Source organism: Phascolarctos cinereus, unplaced genomic scaffold (assembly GCF_003287225.1).
Source record: "Phascolarctos cinereus isolate Bilbo 61053 unplaced genomic scaffold, phaCin_HiC Scaffold_4;HRSCAF=312, whole genome shotgun sequence".
NCBI classification, from domain to species: Eukaryota; Metazoa; Chordata; class Mammalia; order Diprotodontia; family Phascolarctidae; genus Phascolarctos; species Phascolarctos cinereus.
In genome coordinates, this window is record NW_027555847.1 from 263,018,338 (window position 1) to 263,030,581 (window position 12,244).

General features: G+C 39.8%; 1 protein-coding gene across 1 annotated transcript in view; it reads left to right on the top strand.

Moving 5' to 3' along the window:
* The window catches only part of GLIPR2 (GLI pathogenesis related 2), a 93,109-nt gene that overhangs the window by 20,360 nt on the left and 60,505 nt on the right, over positions 1-12,244 (top strand). The window lies entirely within an intron of this gene.

Sequence of the window (12,244 nt, forward strand, 5' to 3'; positions counted from 1 at the left end):
GAAAAAAAAGACTTTCTCCTCAAAAATACAATTGGCCAACTGGAAAATAAGTACACTGAAGAAAACAAGTCCTTAAAAAATACAATTGGCCAAATGGGTAAGGAGGTACAAAATCTAATAGAAGAAAACAATTTGTTAAAAATCAGAATTGGGCAAATGGAAGCTAATGACTCTATGAGAGAGAAAGAATCAGTCAAACAAAAACAAAAGAATGAAAAAATGGATGAAAACGTAACATACCTCATTGGTAAAATAACCGACCTGGAAAATCGATCCAGGAGAGATAATTTAAAAATTATTGGTCTACCTGAAAATCACTATTGAAAAAAGAGCCTGGACAGTATCTTTCAGGAAATCGTAAAGGAAAACTGCCCTGAGGTCCTAGAACCAGAGGGGAAAATAGCCATAAAAAGAATCTACCAGTCACCTCCTGAAAGAGATCTCAAATTGAAAATGTCAAGGAATATAGTAGCCAAATTCCAAACTTACCAGGTCAAAGAGAAAATACTGCAAGCAGCCAGAAAGAAACAATTTAAATATCATGGAACCACAGTCCGGATTACCCAGGGACCTTGCAGCTTCTACATTAAAGGATCAGGGAATATGATATTCCAGAAGGCAAAGAAGCTTGGATTAGAACCAAGGATCAACTACCCAGCGAAAATGAGCATGATCTTTCAGGGGAAGAGATGGATATTCAATGAAATAGGGGACTTCTAAACCTTCCTGATAAAAAGACCAGAGCTCAACAGAAAATTTGATATTAAAATACAAGACATAAAAAGGGAAACAGGACAGAAAGAAACAACATGTTATATTAATAAGGGCAAACTGTTCACATCCCTACAAGGAAAGATGACACTTGTAACCCTTGAGAACTATATTGTTATTACACCATGTTAAAGAGGTATACATAAAGGGAGTGGGTATAAGTTGACTTTGATATAATGATAAAAAAAAAATCTAATCAGGTGAGTTAAATGGGTCCAAGTAAGTGGATTAATCTGATCTAAGAAAATGTGCTGAGAGAAAAGGAAAGGAGGAAGCAGACAAGGTTAAATTACATTACAGGAAAAGGCACAAAAACCTATTACAGCAGAGGGAAAGAAGGGATGGAAATGAGCATTGTTTGAACCTTACTCTCATCAGATTTGGCTCAAGAAGGGAATAACATAATCAGTTAGGTACTAATATTGATAGACTTAACCCTTCTCAGCAATACAAGGATCTAAGATGTCTCCAAAGGCCTCATGATGGAAAATGCTATCCACATCCAAGGAAAGAACTGTGGCATTTGAATGCAGATTGAACTATACTATTTGCTTTTTTTGTTTTCGGTTGTGTTTTGTTTCCTCTTTCTGGTGATTCCTCCTATTGCTTCTAATTCTTACTTACAACATCACTAACCATGAAAATATGTTTAATAGGAATGTATATGTATAGCCTGTATCAGATTGTGCGCTGTCTTAGAGAGGAAAGTAGGAAGGGAGGGGGAGAAAAATTTAAAACTCAAAAGCTATGGAAGTGATTGTTGATAAATCAAAATAAAGTAATTAAAAAATACTTTTTTCAAACTATGTATAAAAACAAATTTCCAACATTTTAAAAAAATTTTTGAGTTCCAAATTCTCTCCCTTTCTCATCTTCCCTCTCATTGAGAAGGCAAGCTATTTGATGTAGGTAATACATGTGCAGTCATGTAAGACATATTTCCATATCAGTCATGTTGTGAAAGAAAACAGACAAAAAGAAAACAAGAAATATAAAGTTTAAAAAAAAGTATGCTTTGATCTGCATTCAGACTCCCATCAGTTCTTTCTCTAAAAGTGGTTAGCATTTTCCATCCTTAATCTTTTGGAATTGTCCCCAATCGTTATATTGAAGTCTGTCACAGTTGATCAGCTACAATCTTGCTGTTACTGTGAACAGTGGTCTCCTGATACTGTTCACTTTGCATCAGGTCATGTAAGACTTTTAAAAGCATCCTGCTCATTAATTCTTATAGCACAATAGTATTCCATCACAGTCATATACCACAGCTTGTTCAGCCATTCCCCAATTGATGGGCATCTTCACAATTTCCAGTTATTTGCCACCAGAAAGAGAGCTGTTTGAAATATTTTTATACGTGTAGGTCTTTTTTCTTTTTTCACTTTTTTAAAAGAATCTCTTTGGGATACAGACCTAGTAGTGGTATTGTTGAGGTTTAGGAGTTTAGGGGCTCTGGGACCCCAAAATCACAGCATGACTGGTTTTTAAAAGATGTTTGAATTAGATGATAATGCTGATGAAGGAGCCACACTGGCTTGGCAGTGAGAAGACTGGCACAGTCAAAGCAACAGAGTTAGAAGCTTGATTTTTAAAATAATAACTCATTTATACAGGGCTTTAAAGTTTGCAAGGTACTTTACGTGCATTTGAAGCATTTTATTGACATTTTCTGTTTTTATCATTGTCTTAGTTTCTAGATATAGCACTCCTTCCCCTATAGTTATCCTTTGTAACAAAAATAATTTAAAAAAAGAGGGAAAAAAGCTGTTCAGCAAAATTGACAAACACCTCAACTTATGTGTAACATAGAACCTTGATTTTAAAAGTAACCAGCATAAAGGGTCTAATGAGTAGCTATAGATGGTCAAGTTATGTTGTTCTCACAGCATTCATTCAGGACAGGCAGAGTGGGTTATGTTTATAACAGATTTGAAGGATCATGCTTGCATTTTTGTGATTTGTTTAAATCACAATGAATTTAATTTAGTCTCTAGAGTGTCTTGTTTTTGTTTTTACATTATAATGCTTTCTAGGTCCAGAGTATAAACACTAAAAATAGTTTCTTTTAGGTTGTTTCATTTGTTCTAAACTTGGTTAACCATCAATGAAAACAAACATTAAAAATAAAATTTTTAAAAATGATAAAAAATGCTTATACATGAAACAAACTTTTTTCTTTTTTAAGCTTAGTAATTCAGTGTGACTAGAGCAGAGTTTGGAACAACAACATAGAAGACCTTGAATGTTATGCCGAGGAGAACTGAACTTGGCTCCTCAGGCACCAAGGAGCAGCTCCTACTTCCTACAAGTACAACATGTGACAACTCGAAAGCAAAACAAGTTTCAGCCTCTCTCAGAGGTAGCATGCTGTGTCTTTATTTGTTAACTTCCTTATGGAAGTGGTAGGGTAGGGGTTATGTATAGGTGGGCACTTTTCCTTAGTCAGAAGCTAGAAGGAATAAATACCAGTTAACATCTTTTAAAAACTCAGCTAAATATTACCAGGGAATGAGCATGACTTTCACATTCAGGACCTCAGTTTCCTCATCTGTAGAATGAGAAGGTTGAATCTCTGAAGCCCTTCCAGCTCTTATAATTTTTGGTTCTCTGGGTCTGTGAGTTCTGTAAACAGCATCTAAGACTAAAAGTGAGATAGGACAGTCTGGGCTGGAATAAGGAAAAGGAGGAAAAGAAAATCTCCAAGTTTCAGGTGAAAACAAAGTGGTTAAAAAAAAAACCCTTCTTGCCTAGGGCTAGCCTAGAGCAGGCCAATGAAAATTGTCTCATGGGCCAAAAGGTCACATAGCTGCCAGTTCCTGCTTTCTTATTTTTATTTTTTATTCAATTTTGCATATTCTAAGTGGATTTGTCCCTTCTTCTTTCTGTGGTCACATGCTTGGTTCGAGTTTTCATTTGTCTTACATCTGCACTGTTGTGCCTACTGACTGATCTTCATGGCCCTACTACTGTCTTCCACCTCTAATCTACGTTCACACCATTGCTAAGTTATTCTTTGTAAAACAGCTATTGTCTATTTAGAAACCATCAGTTGCTCCCTGGTGCCTAAGGAATCAAGTCCAGCCTCCTTGACTTAGCATTCAAGGTCTTGTATGTTTTTATCTCAATCTGTGCTTTAGTCACATTGAATTACTAGGCTTTTAAAAAAATTAAAGTGTGTTTTTCTAATTCTGAATGTAAACACACACACACACTGTAGAACACATAAGGAATATTTTATATGAAATTGAATCTCTGTTTTATACTGTATACTTTTCTTTTTAAAGGTATATAATAAATATTACATGTTACTTTCAAAATTTTCCTCCTTATTTGTGCTTCCTTCTAAACTTCATCCTATTCTTTCCTGTGCGGTTTTACAAAAATGTGTCAGTGGCTCTTTTTTTTGGGAGGGGGGAGTTAGAGGGAGAACTAACATCCTATTGCTAGCTGCCTCATTTCCCTTCAACCCTCAATAAACCTCCACAATTAAAAAACAAAAACCTTGTAACAAATGAGTAGATTTGGCCAAAACAAATCCATATGGTGGCCATGTTAAAAAACACATCTTTGTGCATTGAGTCCATCACTTCTCTGTCAGGAGGAGGGTAACACACTTCCTCATAGGTCACCTGGAGACATGGTTGAGCGTTGTTGATCAAAGTTCTTAGGTCTTTATAGTGTTGTTATAGTATAAATTGTTCCTCTAGCTCTGCTCACTTTAATCTTCATCAGTTTAATACTGTACAGTATTCCATGCTGCCCATTATTCCAAAGTATCTCTTCTTATTAAGTATCATGGCATTATTTTCTCCTTTTTCAGGATCTACAATAAATTTTGGTACTAGTTGTTGCCTTCTTAGGCTCATCCATTTGTCCAGTTTTAATTTCTGAATTAGAGATTTGTTCTAGGTCCAGGCTCCCACCCTCCGCTGCCCACTTGGGTGAGGTGGTTGCCCTGCTTACAGTTTCTTTGTTGTTTGTACCAGCACTTTGTTCTTAAATTTGTTTTTTTCATAAAGTCATTGAGTTCTGTTTTCTCCATTTGAAGTTTCAGTGTGTTATTTGGGTAAAGATTTCCATACTGTTTTCAGGCTATTTATTCTTCTAATTTTTTTCCCATCAAGGCTCTTATTTCATGTTTTTAATGTCTACGTTATTTCTTCCAGGTACTCTTATAGTCCTTGTGGTCAAGCTATTTTTCTCCTCTTTAGTTCTGCTTGTACTTGTGGAGTTGTTCTCTTTGGGATTTAATTCTTGGGAGTCTTTTAACCCATAATATTCCTTTGTTATGTTAGGGTCTTTTTCTATTTACTTAAATCTCTATTCTCAGTTCTGGTTTGGGCCTTTGTTCCAGGACCAGCTTCTGGCCTTTGTTCCAGGACCAGCTTCTACCCTTTCTCCCTTTGGTCTTTGGTGGAGAGGGCTGGCTAGCCCTGTTTGTTCCTGTCTTTGGTTTTCTGGGCTCCTACCACTGGCTTTCACCTCTGGTGGTGTGTCTTTACTTAGAACTGATAGGTGTTAGGCCTTCTCTGTCATCCCAGGTCAGAGTACTTCTGGGAGTGCCCTGAGAACCATCAGTCATCAAAGCACTGTGCACTTTTGACCACCACCACCCTCCCAGCATTCTGGTCTTCTGGACTTCCAGGAACAGAGCACTGCAGGCCTCAAGTGCATCTGGAATTTCCCTGGTCACAATTCTGGCAACTTTCTGGTCTTTCTAAGCACAAGCTGGCTTCATTGCAGGAACTCATCTTCCAGTGATGACGTCTAGAGGTTTAGGGGTGCTGGGACCCCAAAATCATGACACACGCGGGTCCTGTTTGAAAGAATTCGACCAAAGCCTTCTTCCAGCCAAAGACAAGGTTTATTAGAACATCCATCAGGGGGCAGCTAGGTGGTGCAGTGGATAGAGCACTGGCCCTGAAGTCAGGAGGACCTGAGTTCAAATTCGACCTCAGACCAAACACTTGACACTTACTAGCTGTGTGACCCTGGGCAAGTCACTTAACTCCAATTGCCTAAAAGGAAAAAAAAAAAAAGAACATCCATCATATTGGGCAGACTCTTATGGAATCTAAGCATCCGTGAGCTATTGGCTAGATTATAAGAATCTGAGCACCTTAACGAAGACAAGATGGACCTTATATACAGAAAGACTATGGGAGGGATCTAGGAGTGGCCAAGTGGTCTTCAGGTAATTGAAGGCCAGAGACCTGGACCTCTTGGGTGGCCAAGGGAGAATAGCGCCTTGCTAGGATTAAGGGTGGGAAGTGGCCTGGGGCCATAGGGAGGTAAGACAAAGGAGAGCTAGGTTAGGTTAAGGGTAACAGAATTGGGAGATTGGGCATAGGCGATAACAAAAGGTCAGTTGATGGGATTATAGCCTCAGTCAAACCACCAGAGATTTGGCCATGTGGGAAAGTCCAGGGTTTTTCCTTTTTGGGGTCCAGATCCCATGCTGATCACCAGTGCCCACAGACTTCTGTCTTTTTATGTTTTCCAAGCTTCATGTGGATAAAGAAGCTTATTATTGCTTCTCTTTAGGTTTCAATCATTACTTGATCTGGTGCCCTTAGATCTTTACTGAAGCATATGTGGAATAGATGGGTTCCTCTATGATATTGTGTGGGACAGCGACCCTAACCCAAATTAAACTCAGAGACTTCTCAAGGTGGAAAGCAAAGGTTACCTTTATTACAATCTCGCAAGATGGCTGTCTGCTCTTTCAATACACGTGGAGGGAGAGAGGGAGGGAGGGAGGGAGAGAGAGAGAGAGAGAGAGAGAGAGAGAGAGAGAGAGAGAGAGAGAGGAGAGAGAGAGAAGAGAGAAACCGAGACTACGTACCAGGGGCCGCCTTATAAAAGCAAATCTCCACCCACCACTATCCCTTACCCCCTTAACTGAGGGTGGGCTTACAGTCTAACGGAGAGGTGGGGCTTACATTGTAAACTCAAAAGTTTCTTCCTATCCCCTTAACTGGGAGGTGGGGCTTACATTCCAGGCCCAAGAGTCGGGAAGCCAAGGGCAAACGGCTCAGGTTGGGGGGAGGCAGGGCTTATTCTTTCTGTTCCGGGCTTAAAAACAGGATCTGAGCGGGGGAGGATTTTGAAAATAATAATAAAAAATTATTGGCCTTTTGAGGAGGCTTCACCTCTGAGAGTTCATCTCTCACAGTATCTTTCATGTAGTCATTCAGAATCACTTCTGGGTTTTTTTTTATGTTTGTCGATAATTGTCAGATTTATGATATTAAAAATTTTTACAAATAAAAATCAGCAATGTTTTTACCTCCTCATTTTAACAGGAACTTGGCTGTCATCTGAATTATATCATATCCTTTGCAACAATAAGTTTGCATAGAGCTGGAGTCAGATGTGACCAAATGTTGCCAGTACACACTGGAGCCTTGATTTGTAGCCAGTGCTGATTTCTCCGAAGTGTAAATGCACAATGGTCACACAGAAAATTTAACAATTGGGCTCTTGCAAACAGATTAGAGATGGCTACAGGACATGTCCCCTGCTTAGTATTCACTTTTTTCATAGACTATTTCTCTATCACCATCTCCCAGTGGCCTCTCTCCTTTTTGAAGTCTGTATAATTTATTTGTACCAACTTCCATTGTGATGGTACCACTGACATTAAAGGAGTGAATAGTTTGCTATAAATTGTCTAGAGACATTTTTTCTTTCTTTCTTTTCCTTTTTTTACTATTCCAGTCTTAATTCATCAAACAAATTTATTTAGCTCCTACTTTTCCAAGGAACTCTGCAAGACAACTGGGGAAATAAAACCAAAATTAAAAAGTCTATTTCTTCAAGGAGCTTAAATTCTTCTGGGAGATAACATGTAAACAGATAATATATGCATGACAATTTGAGTAGGAGGGAGTGTGCCCTAAAGACAAAGGTTATCATCAAAGGCCTACTATTTAAAATAGCTTTATGAGCTAGCCCTGAAGGAAGCACAGAATTCTAAGAGGCAGAGATGAGGAGGGAGTGCGTTCTAGGCATAAGGGGCAGCCTATCTATACAAAGACATGGAGGTAATAATAGATATACTGAATTTAAGGAACAAGTGGACCAATGGAAATTTGGGCTTGAAGTCAGGAAGATTCACCTTTATGAGTTCAAATCTGGCCTCAGATGTTTACTAGTTGTGTGACCCTGGGCAGTAGTCACTTAATCCTATTTGCCTAAATTTCTTCATCTGTAAAATGAGCTGCAAAAGGAAATGGCAAACTACTTTAGTATCTTTGCCAAGAAAACCCCAAAAGGGGTCACAAAGAGTCAGACATGACCCAATACTCTCTCTCTCTCTCTCTCTCTCTCTCTCTCTCTCTCTCTCTCTCTCACACACACACACACACACACACACACACACACACACATATACATTCTTGTGCAATGGAGGCAAAAATATTGGACCAAAAAATATTTTGTCAGCTCTGTGGAGAATGTTTTGAGAAGGGACAGATACTGGAAGCCTGGAATTCAGTTAGGAAGGCAAGATGAATTACAGTTCTGAACTAGGGTGCAGCTACATAAATGAGGAGAATGGAATGAATATGAGAAATGCTGTAGACTTGCAATCTGCAGGAATTGGCAATTTACTGAATATTGGGGGGGTGGAAGGAGAGCTGAAGGAAAGGGAAGAGTAAAGGATGATTAGAAAGTTGTGAAACTGCATGACTGAAGTATTCTGAAAGTCTCAATACAAATAGGAAAATTTGAAGGAAGATTAGTTTTAGTACAGAGGATAAGTTTTGTCAATGTTTTCAAGATTATTTAACTAGGTCTTTTCCCAAGCTTTCTGTAAAGTTGTTTTCCCCTCCACTGCTTCTCACCATGTTATGAAACAATATTGATTATAATTCTTTATTATAATAATCACAATAATAATCTTCAATGAGATTTACAAGAAAGTTTATAGTCTGTCCTAGTGTTGACCTCAATTGGCTTCTATAACTTTCCATTTGGCAGAGATATCAAGTGTTTTCTGGCTAACCAGGTATCTAGACTCTTTTGTGCCTAGATTTAGGTCTAGAAGTCACAAGAGAGGTAACCCATTCATTACTTCATTTACTTTGGCTTACCTTGTGTTGGTGATTTACATTGTTTAAACTTCCTCAGGAAATGAGGAAAGTCTATGTTGATATCTGTTCTTTTATCCATTTTCCATTTTTTGGCATTGGCAGCTTATTTAAGTGGTCAACCAATAAGCATTTATTAAGTACTCCTTATGTGCCAAGTACTATCCTAGGTGCTAGAGATACAAATAAAAAATAAGACAGTCCTTGCCTTCAGTGAGCTTATACTGTATCCTACTGATGGGGGTAGGGCCCAAGCCAAGATCTTCACCCCTTGTCCCAAAGGGAATCTGGCTCCCATTTGTCTACAGGCCCCAGCTCCTCATCTCCCTTTGAAAGCCTTAGCCTTACCTTTTAATCTTATTCAGATGTGTCTTTGCCCCTTGACCTAAAAGAATCTGGCTCCCTTTTGTCTATGGACCCCAAAAAGCCCTCACTCTGGTCTCAAAGGGTTCCTTATCGACTTCCCTTGTTGACTCCTCTTATCTCCCTTTGAAAGCCCTAGCCTCACCCTTTGATCTTATGCAGATGCCTTTCAAACCTCTCCTTTCCAGCCCCCTTCTCCACCACCCAAAGTTACTTCATTGTATAAAAAAATCCACCCTGGCCCCCACGAGAATATCATGCCCCAAAGGCTGATCTTTTCTCATGCCCGCTTGTCCTTATAAGTGTCACCTGGCCTAAGTGTTTTATCACTAATAAACTTTTCCTCTGGCTGGAAGAAGATTTGAGTTGAATTCATTCAGGCAGGGCCTGGCGTCCTGATCTCAAGGGTTCCCCCAGCAGCACCCCCCAAACCCCTAGACCTCTTCACTACTGGGGGACCCAGTTCACAGATAAGTTAGGTACAGTACAGGTGTGTGCATGTGCATTCACACGCACACATACACACAGGCACACACACAGTAAATTCACAGTGATTTGGGTGGAAGCAGGTCTAACAAGTAAATCAGGAAAGGTTTCTTGAAGGAGGTGGCATTTGAGCTTAACCTTAAAAGGGAGCTAAAGGTTCCAAGAGTAAGAAGTTAGGAGAGAGAGCATTCCAAGGTGGGGGGAATAACTTGGGTGGATGTAGTGAACAAGAAGGAGCAGAATATGTAAAGGGTAGTAATGTGTAATCAACCTGGAAAGACAGACTGGGGCCAGGTTGTGTAGTACATTAAATGCCCAACAGATGTTCGTATTTGATCCTAAAGGCAGTGGAAGATACCTGAAGGTTCTTGAGTAGAGGATTAACATCAGATTTGTGCTTTAAGAACACCAAGCTGCTGTGTGGAGGACAGATTGTGGAAGCAAGAAACTGGATGCAGAAATGTTGTGCACAGCTAGTTCACTTGGCTACAGAGGCTACCTAACCTAGGATTTCCCAATCACCTGAAGAATCAAGACCAGCTTGATCTTTCACTCCAAGCATGCATTGATGAGGCGGGAGAAAAGATGGCAGCAACTCCGTTCATTTTTAGCAAAGCACTTACTTATATAGTAAAATAACAGGAACTCTTTCTCAAGTTACAATGACATATAGCCCATGCTGTGCTCAAGGACAGTGCATGCACAGCCCATGCACTTACCTACCACCAATCACAAATACACTGTTAATGATTAATGAGTAACTAGGGGAGTTAGAGATGCATAGAATGGAGCAGCGAACCAGGTGACCTTTGCTCATAGATCAATCACCTGAGAGGGGGCTCTGCCCATCAGTGAGACCTCATGAACAGCCTGTGGCCCTCTACATCCTTATGGATTCCCAACACAGAAAGGCCAATTAGAAGGCTTCAAGAGGTCACAAGAACCTAGACTTGGGTAGTTGTAATAGAAGTAGGTAGAAGGTGAAACGTGTAAGCAGTGTTGAAGAAGTCAGCTTGGAACTTCCTCATGTATATATATTCTGATTTTTATGGTAGTTTGATCTTTGTTCTAACAGGTTTATAGTATGATTATACACAGATGGCTAACAGGGATATGACTGCTACTTCATTAACAAATTGTTTCCCATATAAGATATAATCATTTTCATTGTTTTTTATTGTAGGGAGTCAGCCGATTTTTTCAGTGGCTAAAGTACACCACCAAAGCAGCAAGGACTCTAAACTGATAGATACGTATAATAAAGGTAGGAGAGATGAACAAGGAACAGCAAGTAAGCCAGTTTGTCTGTACATGGAATATGTAGAATGATACCATGTAATCAGACTGTTTTAGGCTGGGTCAGATGGCAAAAAGCTTTAAGTGCCACTAGGTAGATGGAGAACAATGGACTTTGTACCCTAGTTTATCTTTTTATCTAGCTCAAATTCATTTGCATGCTAAGGCAGAAGGGGTATTGGGAATGTTTGTCTGTGCAAGATGTGTGGAACTGAGGCCTAATGATCTTCCCACAGACATAGGGTTTGGAGAAAAAAAACCATCTTAGCAAGGGGGCACTCTGCATGACTTTATTAGCTGAATGTGATAGCTCTGGTTACCCTCAATCTGGTTTAGGCTGTCTGCCAAAAGGCTTTTGCTGGGATATGGCCACTGCACATGCTATCCCTTCCAGCCCATCATCCAACTCCTCAATGACTTAGGGCAATGTCTTCCCTCAGTAGAATGGGCAGATGAAAACAGTTTGTTCCAAAAGCAGCTGAAACAGGCACTGTGGAGTGCTTAGATTTTGTTCTAAGTGGATGACCTTGCCAAGGTCATCCACTACATCCTAGGTCATTGCTGGTCATCCTGACTTTTGCCTTAGCACTGGACTTCCATGAATCTGGAAGAGAGAGTGAGGCTGAGGACTTTTTGTAACTCTGACTCACTTAAATCTAATTCACACACAAGTCAAAGACATCAGCCTGTAATGTCATTGGTCCTCTTTGAAAGTGAAGGACAGGGGCAGCTAGGTGGCACAGTAGATAGAGCACTGGCCTTGGAGTCAGGAGGACTTGAGTTCAAATATGGCCTCAGACACATTATACTCACTAGCTGTGTGACCTTGAGCAAGTCACTTAACTCTGACTGCCTTACCAAAAAGAAAAAAAAAAGAAAGAAAAGAAAATGAAGGACAGACAACATGGTGGCTCTAACTAAAAAACTATCAGGCTTGCCCCTGTTAGGAAGAGGTTCTAGCCACTATATTCTAGCAGGCTGGAGTTGAAATGGTCAGCAGGTAGCCCTGAAGAAATGAAGGCCAGAGTTTGATAGGGTGCAATACTGTGCACCTAGCAGCCGCCACAGTACCATCTGAAATCAGCAGAGCAGTGCACTCAGTGAAGACACAATTCCTATTGGGGAGTAGACTTACTGAAAGCATTGTGATGACATCACCAGAAAACATGAATGTTTCTTGATTATCATTGAAGGCATGAATTGTCCCTCCATACATTTTTCCAGACATATCCCTA